Raw genomic sequence first — 19,502 nt, forward strand, 5'->3', positions numbered from 1 at the left:
ACAGTGCCCAATGCAGTGAGCTCCCGGTACATGAGCATGAGAACAAGGCAAAAGGTAGGGATCTGGAGAGTTCCAGCAGGTCCCTTAGAGACACAGACCAACTTTGATCCTGCAGAGGAAGCCACTGAACACCAAAAATGACATCATTCCAGCATGGGGAACAAACTTGTTACCCCAACATAGCAATTTGAGGTCAGCGTGAGCTAAATGAAACCCTATCTAAAAAGAAGAGGTGGGGGGAGGAGGAGGAGGGGAAATGCAGGGTTATTGTAATGGGAGTTAGTTGACTCCTACCAGCATTGGTTCTGAATTTTCTTTGAGTCTGGAAAACCTGAGAAAGCAGAGAGTCTCTTCCTAGGAAGATGCATGAAGATAGCTTACTCCTGTTATCCCAACACTTGGAAGCAGAGGCAAGATCTACAAGACTGAGGTAAGCCTGCTACACAGTAAATTCTAGGCCAGTCAGGAATACACAGTAAGGTTCCATCTCAGAAAGAAACACAGGATCTACACTTAGTAGTTAAGAGTGTGCACTGCTGTTGCACGGGGCCAGTGTGGTCCCCAGCACTTGTGTAGTGGCTCACAAATGGCCCAGTCCCTAACTCCAGCTCCAGGGGACCTGCCACCTTCTCTGTTCTCTTTGGACCCTGGCACTCACATGTACAAATCCACACGGAAACATATAATGAAATGGAAATCTTCACAAGGAAGTAAGTAAAAATGTTGATGAGACAACTGAGTAGGGTGCAGACACTGCAGTATGACAGCCCGAGTTCAACACCAGGATCCACATGCTAGAAGGAGAGAACAGACTCCTGGAAGCTGTCCTCTGACCGTCACATACCTGCAGTGGTACACACACACACACACACACACACACACACACACACACACACACTATAAACAAACTTTAAGATGAATTAATTAACAGTAAATTTCTAAAAAGCTCGAAGGCATGCTTCCACCCACTTTCCAAGGGTTGCCAGATCTGGAAAGCCCACATGGGACCTGAATGTCTGTCTTTCCCCTCACCCAAATCCCCTGGAGCTGTGTGGCCGCATCTTGGCTGCACACTGGAACTGTCCTGGAGTGTTACACCTTGTGTGCACTTGATCCCCATGGCTAGAGATCCTGATGAGCTACTCAGTGCGCAGCCAGACAGCCAGACCCCAGGTTAATTTTAAGGTCGAAGGATGGAACTGTGTTGAGTTATGCTCAAAGATCCGGCCCAGTGTGGTTCAGGCCTGGGTGTCCTGATGCCATGGTGTCTGGGCAGGAGCAGGTGGCTGGAAACCAGCATCCTGTGATTCTCCCAGCCTTCTGCTTTTTCCTCACCCTTCTAGACGTTCTTTTCCCTCCAGTCACTGACCCCAGAGCAATGTCATGAGGACCATCTCAGAGAGGACTTTCTCCAGAGAGGCCAGACAGAGCAAGAGGGCACAAGTCACACAGCCAGCTGGGCTGGGCAAGAAGCAGAATGCCTGAAATCACTCAGGCCAGCACACAACAGAGCTTCATCGGTGCACAAGGCTGGGCCTGAAGAGGCCACACGGGCCACCTCCTATCAGCTATGCAACCTGGAACGGCCGCCTTGCGTTTGCTGTACTTTGCCACCAGTGAAATGAGCTGACTACTGGGTCCCCGTGAAGCCTCAAGGAGCTAGGTGACGACTGTCATTCAGTGTCAAATTCAATGGCAATGACAACTGAAGTTGGAAAACAGTCAGAAGCCATCAGAAGCCTCTGATGAGCACCACTCTGGAAGATTCCCAGTGTCCCCGGCCTGCTCTCAAGCAAGGTGTGTGGGGGGGCGGGGCTGGATTCCCCGAGGAGGGAGCCTCTGTCAATCCCATGGCAGAGTGCCTGCTCCCGGCTGGAGCCAGGCCATAATGGTCTGGCTGAGGCACCTGCAGACTGGGAAGTCTGGCAGCTATGCCCAGTGAGAGTGGTCTGCTCACACATGGTAGAACACGGAGGGAGAAAATCTGCCTGCCTTCAGGGCTATGAAGACCACCTGATCTAGTCTGGTCCCGCAGGCTGGTGTCTGGCACAGGTCCCCAGCCTCTGGACTCTGTCCTGATCATTTACGGGAGGAGGCGGGTCATAGTGGTTGTGTTTGAGCTACCTGTGTGTTGTAGTCATCTGTGACAGCTGACTTTGAGATTATTGGCTTTTCGACCTTGCATTATCTTATTTTCCAATCTCTGTACTTTCAGTTATTGTTGCTGTTGCTAAAATAAGAAAGGGGAAAAAACAAACAAACACCTGCTGCTCTGGCAACAGGAGAAGCCTGGGGCATGAAGCAGCTTGGGAGTTTAGGTTCCCTGGAAGACCTCATGGGAATCCTGCTCTGCTTCCTAGCTGCCGTGCGACCTCTAGCAGGAGAGTTACCAAACCTCTCTGAGCCCTAATGGCCTCACCTCCAGCAGAGTGGTGCTTGTGGGACCCTGTCCCATGGAATTGCTGGGGACTAAGATAAAGCTGTAGGAGCCTAAACACAAGTGACTGTCTCCCCCTAACATCCCACATGTTCACTCACAGGATTCCAAGGTCCAGTCACATGACCCCATGATCCAGATCGACAGGATGCCACTCTCTGCCACCTAAACACTGTGGCTAGGAGAAGACAAGCTTTAGCCTGTCTGCCATCACCCACAGTTTCTCATTGAAGATCAGAGAGGAAGTTTACGGTTGATGAACACTTATAGACTCCAGGACAGGCTATTCAGAAGTCTCAGATTGCAGATTCTAGGGCCTCATGTCAGGACCTAGGTTCTAGGAGACTTCTGAAGAAGCAGCTACCTTTTACTTTTGTTCTTTTGTTTTGTTTTCAAGTTAGGGTTTCTCTGTAGCTTTTGGAGCCTGTCTTGGAACTCACTCTGTAGACCAGGCTGGCCTTGAACTCACAGAGATGCACCTGCCTCTGCCTCCCAAGTGCTAGGATTAAAGGCATGTGCCACCACCGCCCCCAGGAAGCAGCTACCTTGGAAGCCCCTCTCCTCTGCCCAGTAACCAGGTCATTGTGTGGATTCTGAATTGAGAGAGACTTTAACTATAATCTTATTACTCAGAGCTGTATGACCTTTGATAAGGAGCTTGCCCACTCTGGACTTAGCGCTGTCTGTAAAGTGGACTATAACAGATGTCCACAGAAGAAGCCAGGCCTGACTTGCTGACACCTGAGGCTTCGTGAACTCTAGGAGGTCTCTGGCCAAGTAGTGAAGTGTCCTCACATGGCAAGAGGATCTGCATGAAGATGTCCCTTGAGAAATGGGACTATCCCAAAAAGGCCATGGTCACTAAGCCCTTGGAACGGAGTCTGGCAGAAGACAGAGTGGGAGACAAAGGGAATGTGCTCACTGCTCAACCCATCATATCCAACCCCCAAACCTAAGCAGGACCACTGGACTCAGGAAGGAGGACGAAGCACTTGCCCTGGTCACACAGGGATAGTGACTTAGCTCAGGTGAGTCCTCCCACTCTGTAGCCCAAGGCCCTGTACATTTTATGATGGAAAGACACTGTCCATGAAGTCAAGGATGACAAGGGTAACTGATCCGTGAGACCCTAGATTCTGAGCAGGTGGGAGTAATGTCCAACATCTTCAAGATCAATGGCACGGCACTTCACAGTTCCTGCCTGCCCTGTCCCAGCCAGCTAGACAGAACTGATGGACAGGACTTGCTGGAACCCCAGTATAAGGCTCAGAGGTAAAGGGCTCAAGGGCCCAAGGACCACTGAGGGGAACCCAAGTGACTTCCATCTAGAGACGCTGCAGTTCGCCAAGATCCCACCACGGGCTAGCCTGAGTCTGGAAACAGGACACAGAGGGGTGGAATTCCGCCTTTCCCTCGGGAGCTCACAAGACAATGAAGCATCAAGTAACACACTGTGGCAAACGCATAGCTGTCCTGCTCCCGCCGAGGGACAGCTGGGTCGTGGGGACACAGTCTACAGTACTAAGTGATCAACCACAGTGCCCAGATCACAGTGCTAAGTGACTGCAGTTATCCTTGATGGAGAGCTTGCCTCCCACCCCCCAGGCCTGTGATACGGGTGGTAGACTGTTACCCCCAAGAGCTGCTCCAGAGCCCCCATCCCATGCTAACCACCATGCTTCACAGCCAGCAGAAAGAGTTCTGCATGAAAAGAAACTGAGAATGCAAGCCGGGTTACCTTGCTTCTTAGGAGGTTTTATAGTTCTGACACGAGACCTAACCTTCAGCAGACAACCTACAACAGACATTGGGAGGTGTGGGAACAGACTCACTCACCACCCGTATGACGGGCAAACACTGAGCCTGGCCGGGGTTCCTAAAACAGACTGGGTGTGGGCCCGGAGTGGGTGATTAGGGACGGGGAGGGGGCAGGGACGGGACGACTGTAATCAGGGGTCCCACATGGCAGCAGGCAGCAGGCTCTGCCAGCTCCATTGTCCCCTCCCTAGGCTGAGCTCAGGACGGAGCAGAGATAGGGCTGACTTCCTGCAGACATCCCTCCCAGAGCCCTCCTGTGCAGCCCTGCCATCTCCACAAGTGTTCAAATACTCTGCTCCTTCCGCCCTTCCCAAGGGCGACCTCCCTCCTTCCTTCCTTCCCTCCCTCCCTCCTTCTCTCTCTCCCTCCTTCCCTCCCTCCCTCCCTCCCTCCCTTTCTTTTATAGATAGGGTCTCATGATCTGAGTCCTACTGTCTTCAAACTCACTCTGCAGCCAGGGGTGACCTTGAATTTCTGATCCTCCTGCCTTCGTTTCCTGAATGCTGGGATTTCAAGCATGTGCTCTACACCTGGCTTATATGATGCTAGGGACTGTACCAAGACTCCCTGCACACTATGCAACCACTACAAACTGAGTCACATCCCCAGCCCCCGTGACTTCCTTTCCTGAACCTCTGCTTCCGTCCCTGAAAATGACCAGACTACCTGCTTCCCCTGGTTGCAGGTTTAAGAGGCATTTGACCTATCCGATGAGGATACAAGGGTAAGACAGCATCATGCACAAAGGAATACACGCTCCTGGGGTGAACACAGAAAGCTGGGGTGGAGGCAGGTGTACTATTCGGAGATGGTCTTACTGACATCCAGCTTCAAGCACTGGCCCAGGCTGGGAGGAGAGGATGGGGTCCTCTCATCTGTCTCCCCCACCCCTGTGGCTCCTGTGCCTGTGCCTGTGCCCTCTGACCCTCCTCTCAGGCACCCACACAGCCTGTGAACACACAGTGTCAACAGCCACACCATCTAGCATATAGCTCCGATGCCAGCCTCATCGGTCCTCTGCAGGGTGTACCAGGCCCTAAGGAGGGGGTGGCTCACTACATCTAGTTCTACAATAGGCAGTAATGCTGCGTCCCCAGCAAGCAGTGACCATTGGCACAGTGCAAGCACTTAGCCAGCAAGGCAGGAAAGCATCCAGGAGGAAGCCAGTGGTTCTGTACTTTCCCATTGGGACTCCCCTAGGTCTTGGGTTCTGTGGGGGCTGCTGTGGAGCCATGGACAGGAGACTTATCAAGGGTGGCTGTAGGATTAGCCAGGATGGCTGGGACACAGACTCTGCTCTGAGAAGTATACAGAATCTTATGGGGCGTCATGGTGGGGTTGAGAAAGATGAGGGGTAAAAAGAGGGAGAAGAGGGGAGAATGGGAGAGGAAGAGGGAGGGAGAGGAAGAGGGGAAGAAAACAGATATCCAGGTGACAGGAGCCTCCCCTTCAGACCTCAGGTACTCTCTGATCCCTACAGGCATGCTTGAGGGAGGCACTCAGAGGAAAAGTATGCAAATCTCAGGCCCTGATGGCCTACCAGGAGTCAGACCTCCAGGCCTCTAGCAACTGCAAACTGCTGACACTCATACGAGTCACACACACACACACACACACACACACACACACGTACGCACGCACGCACGCACGCACGCACGCACGCACGCGCGGCCTGTGCTCCCTTGGGGCTCCCTTTGGCTCTGCCTCTCCTCTGTTCTCCCCATGAGCTATCAGTGGCTCCATGCCTCCCCAGCTTGTTCTCAATCCAGGCCATACCCACTCCAGTCTCCTGAGTAGTTCTCTGGGCTAGTCTTTATCACAAGGCGGGGTCCAGGGGAACTTGGAGCCTAGCCACCTACCACACCCACAGTAAGGAGAAACAAACGGGGAGCAGGAACGTTTTTGGGGGGGTTGGGAAAGTTAAGACAGAGTCTTGTTATATAGCATAGGCTGGTCTCAGACTTGCAGCAATCTTCAGCCTTCTAGGTGCTGGGGTTAGACTGTGCCACTGTGCCTGTCTAGGACAAGGAACTCGGTGTCAGTAAGCACCAGGAAAGTCACAACACCAGTGGACTCTTCTCGCTTTCAGGGCTCCACGGAGGAAACAAAAGACAGCAACCAGCTGGACCAGCTCTCCCCTTCATTCCTGTGGTCAGACCTCAGTATACCAATGTGTGGCACCCTCTAGCACAGCCCCTAAAGCCCAGTGGCGGGACTCCTGGCCCTCCACCCTTAGGCTCAATACTTGATACTTCTCCCTCCTTACAGGACCACCACTTCCCTCCCTTCTCTTGGCAGATGGTAGGCCAGGTCTCTCAGATGCAGATTCTGGGTGGGGTAGGGTGAAGGTGGTGGGTCCTGGCTATGGGGCAAGGGAAGGCCTCCTTCGAGGGTGGCCAAGGTGACCATGCTCACTCCTGTTGTAGGGGCAGGAATTCAGGGCAGTGAAGGAGTCACTATGCAGATGACTAACTAGCATGAATAACAATGTTTCCTGTCCGCCCAACTCTGTTCTGGAAACAGGCCTGGGGAGGTCAGGACTGAGCCTAGCTAACTCCAGGACTAGAGCTACCAATGCCTATATCCAGCTGCAGTGCTAGCACTCACCTTGTCCCGTCTCTGTCCCGGCCCCCAGTCCCAGGGAAGTGCACCCTGTCCTAGAGCAGATGCAGGGTGGGGAGCCACTGGCATTTCCAGAGAGCCTGGACAACCCAGGGGTGGTTAGTGTTTCCCTGAACAAGTTACCTGAGGGAAAAGCATCCTTTTCCTTAGAAGCTAAGTGATGATGCAAGGCTAAGACCTGACAGGCTCAGGTCTGAAGCTGACAGTCCCTGGAACACAGGGACCAAACACTCTGAGCACCAGGCCTCTGCAAGGGCCTGGCCCCACATCTTCTCTTAACACTGTGCACAGGCCTAGCTGGGGAGGCTACACAGGCTAACCAAGCTAGCCAAGCTAGTCTTGTCGCCAGCTACATAGAGCTTGAGATTAGAAGTGTATGCCACTGTGACTGGCCGGGAGAAGAAACTCGGTGTCAACCCACGGCAGGAACATCGCAGCAATACCAGGTCCCAAGCCCAAGCCTGTGGACTGTCCTCTCCTCAGCCTTCAGGGCCCTAGGGGGGAGGAACAGGAACCGGTTGGACCAGTTGCTTGGTCAGGACCAAGTTCTCCCTGGAGAATGGTGGACTAGAAGAAGAGATAGCAGACATTCAGGCAGAGCAGTAGGCCCCAAACCCTGATGTGTGAAAGTCTACAAAATACTGTTCTGAGGACATATGTGTTCTAGGGAAAGCCAGGAGCAGAGTGTGCCTAGGATCCCGTGTATACCTGGGCTCTTACATGCCAGGGCTGGAGGTAGCCTGGCCATCATTGCCCACATGGGCTGTAGACATGGTCCTTCATGGGGTCTTGTGTCCCCCACAACAGGGCCTATCAGCTCAGTGCAGAGCCCTGGGCTCTCTGGGATTGAGGAGGGAGGGAGGGGCGCAGAGTCCTCCCTTCTTCAGGAGTGTGGTGGGGGAAGGGCAGGCACTGAATGGGGTAGACAGCACAGTCAAGTTCTCCTGAGCTGTGGGATCTGGGCAGCTTGCTCCGAACCCGAACACTGTGAGAACAGACTAAATAACCCCCTCCCTGCCTTGTTCCCAGGGTGCTGGAGGGCCTGAGAGAGTGTGAGAAACTGTTTATGGCCAACACCAATAAAACATAAGGTATCATTATGAGAAAAGGGGTATGGGCGTCCCAGGAAGGAGTGTGGGATTGGAACGCCCCGCCCCGCCCCGCCCCGCCCCGCCCCGCCCCGCCCCGCCCCGCCCCTTTCAGTTGGCAACCTGGGCAAGCACCTCTACTCTCATCCCTCAGTTTCTTTCTTTGAGAAATGGGCACTGATGACCTCCACCTGGGAGGCTGACATGGTGCAAGAATTCTCTGCAAACAGCCCCAGGCAGGCCTGGCTCACCCTACAAGCCTCAAAAGCCACAAAGAACCCTCCCTCTGTGGCACGTGACAAGCAGAGGCCAGGCTGGGGGAAAGCCTCTGCTTCCTGGAGCACATACTGGCTGGGGAACTGGAGACGTGGACTTAGATCACGTTCCTGAGGAGTCAGTGGGGAAGCAGAACAAGGCCCTGCCTTAAGGACAGCACAGAGACTCAGCTCGCCTGCGGGTCTCCCTGGGTAGGCACGGTGCTAGGGAAGGGATGGAAGGTATAGCAACTTCCCTACCCACAAGAAAAAGCCAAGGGGGCATGAGAGGGTCAAAGTCTGGTGTAAGCCAGCTTTCAGGAATCGTGTGTCCTCACACCCAGGTCCCACAAGCTCAGTTCAGAGCCCTGGGTTGTCTGGGGCTGAGGAGAGAGGTATGGGCCAGAGCCTCAGTTCTCCTTTCTGTAAAATGAGGATTCTCCTATGTGTAAAATTCCCCATTCACACAGCCTCCGTATGGGAGAAGGGACGGGAGGGCAGTCAGCAAGCCTCTCTGGGTGAGTCTTTGTTAAACAGGACGCAAGCCCCACATCCATTCCCCTAAGCTGTCTTCACTAAGGGTTGCCGCGCAGGATCTCCTGGGGATGCATGGTGTGTTATAAATGGGTTTGTCAGGGGGTAGAGCAGTTGCCTGGCATGTGCAAGCCCCTGGGTTCAGTCATCAATGTGGAAAACAAAAACGAAAAGACAGAAATGCACATTTTTGGCCCAGCAAGAAGGCTCTTGCAGCCAGGTCTGACAATATGAGTTCAATTCCCAGGAATTTCCAGGTTCCATGTGATGGAAGGAGAGAAGAGATTTCTACAACACGCCCTCTGACCTCCGCACACATGCCCCTAGCCCTCGTACACATACTAAAACAAACAAACAAATCATTAAAAAGTGGGATGCACACTCACAGGCCATGTCCCACCCGTGGGACAAAGCTTTCCCAAGGTCTCTAATGACTGGCAGGCACACCAGGGTGTGAGAAGCACAGCACCTGTCACCGCCCACTCCCACTCCTGAGATGCCCCAGGCTCGTCTCTTGGAGCCCTGGTTTCCAGAAGGCTACTAGGAAGGAGTCACTGCAGGAACAGGCCATTAAATAGTAAAGTGATCCCCTGACTGGTTAATGATACCATAGGCTCCAAGTGAGGAGGGTTCAAAGTCACACCAGAGAGAGACCTGCCTGTCTCTTGCTGTCTCCGGCCTCTCTTCCAAACATGCCAAGTTCCTAATGCACACACTGCCCTTCCCCTGACTTTGAATTCAGAGACCACCTGGCCCAAAAGCTACCTTGAGGAATTTACTACTCACTCTGGAGGTCAGAAGGCTGAGCACAAAATACAGTAAGTGCAAAATGACCACTTCAGCCACATGGGTCGTTATGAAATATTCAAATGGAGCAAGGCGATGCTCATCAGAGGGAACTCACCTCCTCTTCCCGGAGCTGGGAGTCAGGGTGTGGGGAGTCACGTGGCAAACTCCTCCCTATGCCACAGTAAGCCCAGGCTCAGGCTCACAGGAAGTCACTCTGATGGCACAACCCCAACCTGGGCCCATGAACACTTCTTTTATGGTTTGTTTTTAAAAGCCCAAACACCAAATTATTCACAGTGGTTATCTCTGAGTAATTATTTCCTTTAAGCATATGGCCTGTGCATTGTAAGTTTTTCCACAAAATCTCTCTTCAATAATTAGAATGTTTTTCATTTTTGTTCTCCATTTGGTTCACATGGAAACAAAGATTCTCTGGTCACTGTTTCGGGACATATATGTGTATATGTTATGCCTGTGTGTATGTGTGTTCACATGTATATGGGCACATGTGTGGAAGCCTGGAGTTGAAGTCTGGTGTCTTTTGGGGATCATGCCCCATTGAATCTGGAGCTCCCCAATTCCAGCTAGTCTACCCAGACAGCTTGCCCCAGGTGTTCCCTGTCTCTGTCTCCAAGTGCTGAGGTTACAGGCAGCTGCCACACCTGCCTAGCTTTTCTGTGGGTTCTTGGAGTCCTCACACTTCCAGGGCCCATGCTTTACCCACTGCGTCATCTCCTCAGCCCTGAGTTGTTTTGTTTTGTTCTTTAAGTCTATGTAGTAATCATCCCTGTTCCTTTTTAATGCCAGAACCATTATTTGAGTTCCCTTAGCTCTATACCAGCAACCCCCAAGTCCAGGCTGGGATTATTCAATCTGAACACTAACAGAAGCCATAGAGATCCAAGACCCTAAGTGATCCTCGGTGCTTCAAGCAGCCCTAGCAAGCTCCCTCACCCCCGCTCAGGCTGCCTGGTCATCACACTTACCAGCTCTGGCTTTATGAGAGTGTGCACTTCCTGCCACCAGGCATTTCCTCATGTAAACTACCAGCAGAGCAAGGGCAAGAAAGTGCCACAGGCAGGCTGGGTGTGACAGCACACCTTTAATCCCAGCACTTGGGAGGCCGAGGCAGGTGGATCTTGGTGAATTTGCAGCCAATCTGGTCTGGTCTACATAGTGAGTTCCAGGACAGCTAGAACTATGTAGAGAAATCCTGTATCAATCAATCTACCATCAGTCACCAATCAATCAACCAACCAATCAATCAGTCTGGCGAACCCTGGACTCCCAGTGTCTGGAAGAATCCCATTAAGGTGTAGGGAGCTCCCAGCAGTTCTCTGCTGACAATGTACACAAAGCTTGAGATATATTGTCTCCTGGCAAAAGACAGGCCTGCTACTCAACTGCAGATAATGGTATAGCAGAGACATCTGAACAGACTAGAGTAGAGCACACAACCTTCTTTCCCTAGCCACTAACACACACGCGCGCACACACACACACACACACACACACTGAGGCCAGAGGTCAGAGGTAGACAGTCTTCATGACAGAGCATGAATTGAGGCCCAGATACTCACTCACTCATTATATAACTTCAAAGACATCAATCCTCTCCCACTGAGTCTACCGAGTTTCTATGCCCTCTATAAATAATGATGCCTCGTCCATCCCCCTGTGGCAGCACACTAATAATCCATTTCCTGAGACAGAGAATGGGAGATAATTTTCTCCCCTATGGATGTACAACTGCTAACTGTTGTTACCAGCAACAAGGGGTGAATGAATTCTGAGTGCTTACTACACACTTGAAGTACTCCGTGTGTATGTGTGTGGGAACACACATTCCTCTCTCCGCTTGTTTCACCGTTGGACCTCTATTGAGTATACACTTCTAGCCTTGCCTCCACACCCCTTTCTTCAGTCCCTGCCCCAGATCCAAAGGTAGCTTATCTGATGGGCTCCCCTAGGAGACGCACTAGGCTTACTAGGCCAGGCTCTCCCTGGCGCAGAGCCAGATTGTCTACAGAAAGCTGCCATCCTGGTGTTGTCTGCTCTTGCCACCTGGTCCTGCAGCAAGGCAGTGCCAAGTGTCCTCTGTATCTAAACAAGTGACTCCACCAGTTCCAGAACAGACAGTGTACAATCTCCATGCCCAGATCTAAAGCCACATCCTACCACAGGCTTTCACATACGTTAAGCTCACTTAGCCCTCATCCAACACCCTGGTATAAACTTTATTAGTCCCATCCCCATTTCACGGGTGAGCATGTTGAGACTCAGAGAAGCAATTAAGCTGTCCTTGTCAGCTACTGGTGACAAGTTCTGTGAACAGCACCTACCTCTGGGGTGGGTCACACCTATGCTACCTATGATATTCTCACCCATATCTAGTGTTGGCTGCCTAAGCAGGCTGTGGCCCAGGCACTCCCTGGGAGTCGCCAGGGCCTTGACAAACTGATATGTACTTCAAACCAACACTCCACCCCACCTCTGAGAACACAGGATTGATTAACAACCAAAAATACAATGCGACCTCAAGTTTACATAATCCATTTTTCTTCAAATATGTGTCTTTTATAACTTTGTTGTGTGTGTTCCTTTTTTAAGCTGAATATCAAAATAATCTGTGCTTCTGGAATAAGGTTTAGAAAATAAGGAAACTTTAAAAGGCAATAAATGTCTCCGACCTGCACATCTGGACGTAGTAATGTGCACATACATTTACTTGGAGTGTTTATTTAGCTATCCATTATGTGCACTCGTGTTTTGCCTGTATGTATATAAATGCACTATGTGTGTGTGTGGATCCACAGAGGCCAGAAGAAGTCAGATTCCCTTGGAACTGGAGACAGGTACGAGACACCTGTGGAGCTGGAATGGAACCCTGGTCCTCTGCTCTAAACTCCTGGGCCAGCTCTCCAGTCCCTGGTTGGTGGTTTCCTTTTTGTTGTTGTTGTTTCACCTGTTTATTTATTTATTTGTTTGTTTATTCACTCAGTGTGTGTGTGTGTGTGTGTGTGTGTGTGTGTGTGTGTGTGTGTGTGTGTCTAGGCATGCATGTAGAGATCCAAGGACAACGTTGGGGAGTTGGTCCTTTCCTTCTACCATATGTCCCTGGGGCTTGAACTCATCAAGCTTGGAAGCAGTGCCCTGCAGGCTGAGCCACCCCTCCATCCCACTGTGCTCCTTTAAACAGGTGTCATCTGCACGGGGCCTTGGTGAGGAGTCATAGTGGAGCAGTCCCTACCATTCTGTGCCTGCAGTCTCCTGGCAGTGACTGACGGCCGACAATCCCTACTTCCTCCTGGGCTGGCTCAATACAGGGTTAAGGCCAGGACCCAGATGTCCTCTCCCTGGGAAAAGCCTTGCACTGCCCACAGTGGCCTCACATGTGCCTAGATGACAAAAGCCCCACAGAGCAGCTGCAGGATGACAGTTACAGCTCTGCAGTCTGGAAAGGGCTGCAACTTGTCTGAGGTTTCACAACAGGTCTTAAGGACAAGCTGGAATATAATCAAGGCCCCCTGGAGGCTCCTATCTCCTGAGGACTTAAGCCTGTTTCATGCCAGAAGCAGCATGCATGGAGACAGCACCTGTAGGTGCCCAGCACTGTCAGGAGTCTTCCACACACATTAGCTCCTATGTCATTGTCACACAGCATGGTGTAGTGAGCACAGCTGTCCCCTGGTGCCTGTAAAGGATACCAAATCTGTGGACTCAGGGTCCCTTCTGAACAACAGTGTATCCAGTAAGCCTTAAGCCATCTCTAGTTGTCACACTGTGTCATTAGAAACTAAAGACAGCTCCACAAAGCCTGCCCACATGACAGTTTTCCCCCTAACACACTAGGTCTACAGCTCATTGACTCTACAAATGTGAAAACCCTACCTGTGGGATGGTTAGTCCTAGCTGCCAATGTGACGAGCTCCGGATCGCCTAGGAGACCGGCCTGTGGGCGTGCTGTGAGGGATGATCTCGATTACGTTAACTGAGGGGGGGCCTGCACCCTGAGTAGGCAGCACCGCTCCATAGCCTGGGACTTCAGACCACACAAACAGGAGAAGGCCAACTGGATACTCTGACTGCAGATGTCATGTGACCAGCTGCTTAAGCTCCTGCTCTCATATTGTCCCCACCACAGCAGATTATATCCCTTCAAACTGAGAGCCAAAGCACCCCCCCACTCTGCTTTCAGTTGCTGCTCATTGCCATAGCAATGGGAACATAATGAACGCCCTGTGGACAAGGAGAGCCAACTACTAGGGGGTACAGATGCTTGCCCAGGATCGCACATAGCAGCAGTGGCAGGCGTCCTGAGGAGTCTCTGACCTTGCCTAGGATCCTTGCACTCCCTGGGCGTGGGGTGAGGGAAGCTTTCAGAGCACTCTGTCTGGCAGCCCACCCTCCTTCTTTAGTAAATATGGCTGCTGGGCTGAGGACAGCTTGCACTCCTTCAGGCAGCCAGGCTAAGGCTTGGGATGTTGATCCATTCCTGACCGTCTCCCATGGGGGGTGGTGGGTACAGAATCACGCCCCGCCTCAGCCTTGGTGTCCCCCATATGCTTAGGGTGGTACCAGCCCATCTGCTTCCCCCCACCCATTCCCAGACCGGTTCCCAGATCACTGAGCACCCTGACCCTCAGCTTCCCAGCTGCCTGGGCTGTGCGATCCACACCCTCTCCTGCGTGGGTATTTTGCACCTTCCTCCAGCCCAGATGTGCTGGAGTCTTGCCTCCCTGCTCTCTCTGGGTCTGATTTTCTGTCCCTGCTTGGGCAGCAGTGGGCCAGAAAGCCACTGGCTCTGTCCCAGGACCTCAGATTGCCTACTGAGGGGACTGCTCCACCCCAGAAGGTTCCCTGGACTCCAAGAATCCCCAAATTACCACATATCTGTGCCCTCTGAAGCAGGAGGTTATACCACAATACGCGGATAAATTTTAGGGATGGGCTTTCAGTGAGGGTTAAGGCCATTATTGGTGCAAAATTAAGGCGATCAGGCAGAGGCCCACTCTCTTTCCCAGGTTCCTCAAGAGTTCCACAGCAGAGCTAGGATCTGAACCCAGGCCCAAATGTCCAGCCTCCAGCACTCTGTCTAGTAACTCATTAGCCTTGAGACCACAGGCCCAGAACGCTGAGCTACTGCATGTGGAACTCCTAGCTTATCAAGGAGAGTTGGGCTGGGGCCCAAAGGCCACAGAAGCTGCAGCATGGGCCAAGAAGTCGGGGTGGGTTAGCACTTCCCAAACTGCCCTGTGGTCTGTGGATGCTCTGGGCATCCTGGAGGGCACCTCTCCCTTCCCCAGTCAGAGCCCCGCATGCAGTAACTCTGATGCAGCCAGCTGCTGCCCAGAAGGTGCCTTTGGCCGGGTAAGGGTTCACTAAGGGCTACAGAGGTCCCTCACTAGGCTGGAACTGAGGAAGTCAGTTGTTCCCCTCTCTGGAGAGTAAAGGCCAGGCTTTGTGGGGAAGCGGAAGCTCTGTCTGACAGCCCGCCCTCCTTCCTGGTGCAGGTTGGCCCTGCTTCCTGAAGGTGAGACCTCAAAGGAATCACCAAGGATCTCACATGGAGCAGAGTCCTACTAAAGTCCCCCAAAGACAACCCTCTATTCAACCAGCTATCATTTCCTGAGTGACCACTGTGGGCTAAGGTACATAAATGGTCAGGGTATCCCTCCCTGCCCAGGAGGCCTCTGTATGCTGTAAACCAGCAGGACCAAAGGGAAGTTAAACCATGGGAGATCTAGGTAAAAGAGCCTAGGAGCATACTTCAATATGACTAGTGTCTTGTTACACCCCATGGGTGCATATTGGAAAGGTAGAAATATCCCTGGTGGAGTTGGAACAAACCAATCAGATGCAGATAGCTCTTAGCCAGATGCCAGGGATAAAATGATGTTTCCCATGCAAGTGTTTGTGGTGTTCTCACACCATCCCATGAAGCCATAGCCACCACTATCATCATTTGTCTGGTTCAGAAACTGAGCCTCAGAAACATCTACAGAGCTAGGAAATGGAGCTCTGGAGTGCAGTGGTGGGCCGCAGGCCATACTCTGTGCTGAGTTCTATCGGGAAGAACGGAGGAACAGAACTGGAGGCCGGGCATTGCTCAGCCCACTGTACTGAGGTTGGGGTGTGCATGTGTGTGTCACCTGAAAACCAAGCAATGACTGGAAGGAATGGCCAGAGAGGACTCAGTACGGTCACAGCATGGACAAACACAAGTGCTAGACCCTGTTGCCTCTGCTCCTCTCAGCTGCCTCTGTCTGTCAGTCCTGTGTGTGTCAGCTGCTAACAGGAAACTCACTGTGGTGCAGGGGGAATCCCAGGAGTGAGTCAGGGGTAAGTCAACTGCACAGACCCCAGCTGAACCCTGCAGGGCACTGGCCTCAGGGTAGACTCCTCTCAGCAGGGCAGGATCAGCAGCTGAGGGAGGGGAGCGGACACATCTAGACCACTGGGCCCTGTTTACCTCTGGGATTCCCCTTCAGGCTTCTCAGATCCAGGCTGGCTCTTTCCTGTTGAGATTAAACAGGTCACCTCCCCCAGCCCCATCCTGTCCCACAGAGGAGCCCAGGCCAAGCAACCTGGGTTCTACACACCCTTCCCACCAGCTGCCTCTTACAGAGCCGAGTCCTGGATGTTTGATGCTACTGATTGTATCATGGTTACATCCCAGCTTCCCACAGGGCAGAGGAAGTGGGCATAATGGTTTAGAGCAGAGACCAAAGTTAAGGTCTCAATGCAGGAGAGCCTGCAAGCTCCAGACATTTTAAATCAAAACAGTGTTCAGGGCTAGGCTTTTGGGTTAGGTGCCAGTGTCTTAGGACACACCCTCCCCCAATGTTTGATCAGACCTTGTTTGATCCCCAAGTGAAAGTGTTGAGTCCCCAAGGTGGAGGGAGTTGCCAGCCAGTGTGAACTTCCTCTTCTAAAATTAGGGGATGCCCCCTACCTGTCACACTTTAACCCTAGGGAACCAAAAGCTATCCTTTGTGGGAAACTGGTACCCAAATGTCTGAACCATCACCCTGCATTCTCTGGGTTGAACAGGGAAGCCTGGGTACTTGTCCTGTCTACCCTGATCAGATGCCCACTTCTGGTTGGCACAGGCTCCCCCAACTCAGCCCAGACTTCACTTCTTCATAGGTGAACGTTCTTGGGGCTACCACCCTATCACTCAATAGCATCCATCCTCCCTGTGACCACCACCCACTTAGTGTAGTCACCTTCATAAGCCCCAGCTGGGATTCCAGGACAGGGCACAGCTGGATTCCTCCCCCTGCACCACCCTTGGCTGGCTGGCTTTTCTAGTCTGTGGTCTCCTTGCATCAAAAGTCCCCTAGCCTTGTTAGGTCCCCTGCCCCTGCATATCTGTAACGCACAGTGTCAAGCTCGTGTTACTCCCTGCTCTACAGCCTTCAGTGGTTCTTCTCACTTGCTATGACACAAACCCAAGCTTTTCTCATTGGCATTCAAAGCCCCTCTGGAGTTCATCCCACCTACAATCGCCGCTTTGCATACCCTGAAAGCCCAGTTGCAGCTAGACCAGTGTCTCTCAACCAGTGTTTCATTTGGGGGTCAAATGACCCTTTCACAGGAGTCACCTGAGACCATCAGAAAACAAGATAGTTACATTATAATTCATAACAGTAGAAAATTATAGTTATGAAGTGGCAATGAAAATACGTTTATGCTTGGAGGTCATCACAACATGAGGAACTGTATTAAAGAGTCCAGCCTTAAGAAGGTTGAGAACCAATGAGCTAGACCAGCAACCCAGCCATTTCCCAAGAGCATGCTCAACAGGCTGACCTTACCTTTGAGCATCTTGCTCTGCCCAAGACATCTTCTGCCCCAACTGCCCAGTCCTTAAGGCCCCAAAGGCCCCTCTCATCCTCTTCTTTTAATATATTGTGTCACATTCCCTGATCCAAGCCCCTTCCCAGATGCTGAGCAACCTAAGAGTGATGGCCCAGTGTTAATGCTATATCTGACATTCATGTCATAGAATAGGAGCGGTCGGGAATGAATGTCTCCTTCTACCAAGGTGGCTCCTTCCTCACTGTAGCAAATGCTTATCCAATGCCACCAAAATGCTGAGGCTTTCCTGGGCACTTTCCATCTGACCCCACGGCATGAGCTCACTCCCCTGAAAATGCAGGGACCTCACATGCAGCACCGTCCACGGCTTCTGTGCCCAGGCCTGCTCACACACACTGTGTGCTCATCCTGCCCCAAACTGAGCCTCCAGCCACTAGAGCCTCACAGACCCCCGGGATTGCCCTGCACTACCTCAGGTTGTGAGAGTCTCTCCAGGAGGGGAATGGGATGGGGGAGTCGCACAGCACCTCAGGATGACGGCAATGCCAGGCCCCTGTGGGGACGCATGTCTACATGCCCTCAATTGTCTTGCATGCAGTATGAATGCACTACGTAAATTAAATTCAACACCCATCAACCCCAAGCAATGCTATGAACTCAGACACTCTTTAGTCCAGGTGACATACTTTCTGACACTCAAAAGAACAAGATGATGGTGGATGGTGGCTGTTTCTGACTCTTTCTTATGAGGTCAAGGGTGGGACAGTTGCAGCTACCCAACAACCCTCCAAACCAAGTCTAACCCCAAAGATAGGTTTATTTCCCAGAAGGAAGGCAACAATGTATCACCTGTCCACTGACATCACAGGAGCTTCTCAGTGAGGGACACCCAGTGCCTGGTCAGGCATTGGACACTTAGTTCCACTTAATTCCACTTAGTTCTTGCTTCTACTGTTAGGTCATTGTCCCCCAAGTCACAGACGAGGAAACTGAAGTTTGAAGGGGAGTGGAATCCAAGTTGGCTGAGTCCCAAAGCCTAAATCCTTAACACAGCCAGGACCCAGGACCCCCCCCCCCACCAGGTAGGTATGGAGCAGCTCAGCACAGACACCTAATCCTAGGCACAGCAGGCAGTTTCAGAGCTTGGCTAGATAATGCAGGTTTTGTAGGGTTTCCCCTTCTACTCCACATTCACCCAAAAAGAGAGTTGCTCCATCTGCTATCCCTCCAGGGGCCTCTTTCACCAGCTCACCTGGAAAGTCTGGCTAGCTTTCCACTGCAAGTCCAGCTCAGTGGAGCTCTCACAAGTTGGAAAGAGGGAAAGAATGTTAGCTGCCTTGCTTTGGGGTTCCTTTCTGGAACCCAGTAACACAGGGTGACATAAGTAGTTTTTCTCGGTGGCATTTTGTAGCTGAGGTCCAGCTAAGCAATGTGAATGCGGGTGGCTTCCTGCACCTCAGTGCTTGTCACCTGCTAGTCCTTGCCTTCCCGGGTTTTGGTGAGAAAAGGCACCCCGGGGAGCACGGAGCTCACCTCAGTCAACTTCCTTCTTCTGGAACCCGAAGAACAAGGGCCCGGGGGCAGGGACCGGTTCAGGGCCACAAGGCTGGTGTGTGGCGCAGCCAGAACTTGGGAGTTCGGGACTCGGAGGCGAATGATCGTTCTCAGTCACTAACTGCTCTGGTCTGTTACCTGTTGCCAAGCGTGTTCCGCAGGCTGCTGAAGTCTAGGGGAAGCTAAGTTTGCTTCCGATTGTCCCGCCCCCTCCCCCAGGCCCCTCTTACCTGCTCTCTCGGTCCAGGACACACGCCTTAAGTCCGGTTTCTCCAGCTGGCGCCCCAGCCTGTGTCTGACTGCGCAGCTTAGCTCAGTCCTTCCCCTCTCCCCCCCCACCCCCTCCCGGAGTCAGTCCTGGAGCTCAACGGCCTTGTCAGGCCACGACACGCCCCCCTGAGACCACGCCCTCGACACGCCCCCTATAATGCTCCTCTCCGGGCCCTGCGGGAGGTAGCACCAGGCTCCGCCTATCACGGCCTCCAGGTCCAATCAAACGACCACACCCTTTAGTACACCCCTGGGCTGCCCTTTGCTAACCCTCCAGCTCCGCCTGCGGCCGTGCAGCCTGGCTCCAAGCAG

The 19,502-nt window shown here is 52.4% G+C and overlaps 1 protein-coding gene across 2 annotated transcripts in view; it reads right to left on the minus strand.

Annotated features, from left to right (window-relative positions):
- The window catches only part of Cd82 (CD82 molecule), a 50,992-nt gene extending 31,718 nt beyond the window's left edge, over positions 1–19,274 (minus strand). The window contains exon 1 of one of the 2 annotated variants that reach the window (XM_005064889.4): positions 19,151–19,274. The gene's annotated coding sequence lies outside the window, so the exon portion shown is untranslated. Of the gene's footprint in view, positions 1–18,899; positions 19,023–19,150 lie in introns of those variants that run through there. The other variant, XM_040745900.1, reaches the window with a different exon arrangement.
- Between the last annotated feature and the right edge of the window lie 228 nt (positions 19,275–19,502).

This window comes from Mesocricetus auratus, unplaced genomic scaffold (genome assembly GCF_017639785.1).
Source record: "Mesocricetus auratus isolate SY011 unplaced genomic scaffold, BCM_Maur_2.0 Super-Scaffold_100004, whole genome shotgun sequence".
In the NCBI taxonomy this organism is placed as follows: domain Eukaryota; kingdom Metazoa; phylum Chordata; class Mammalia; order Rodentia; family Cricetidae; genus Mesocricetus; species Mesocricetus auratus.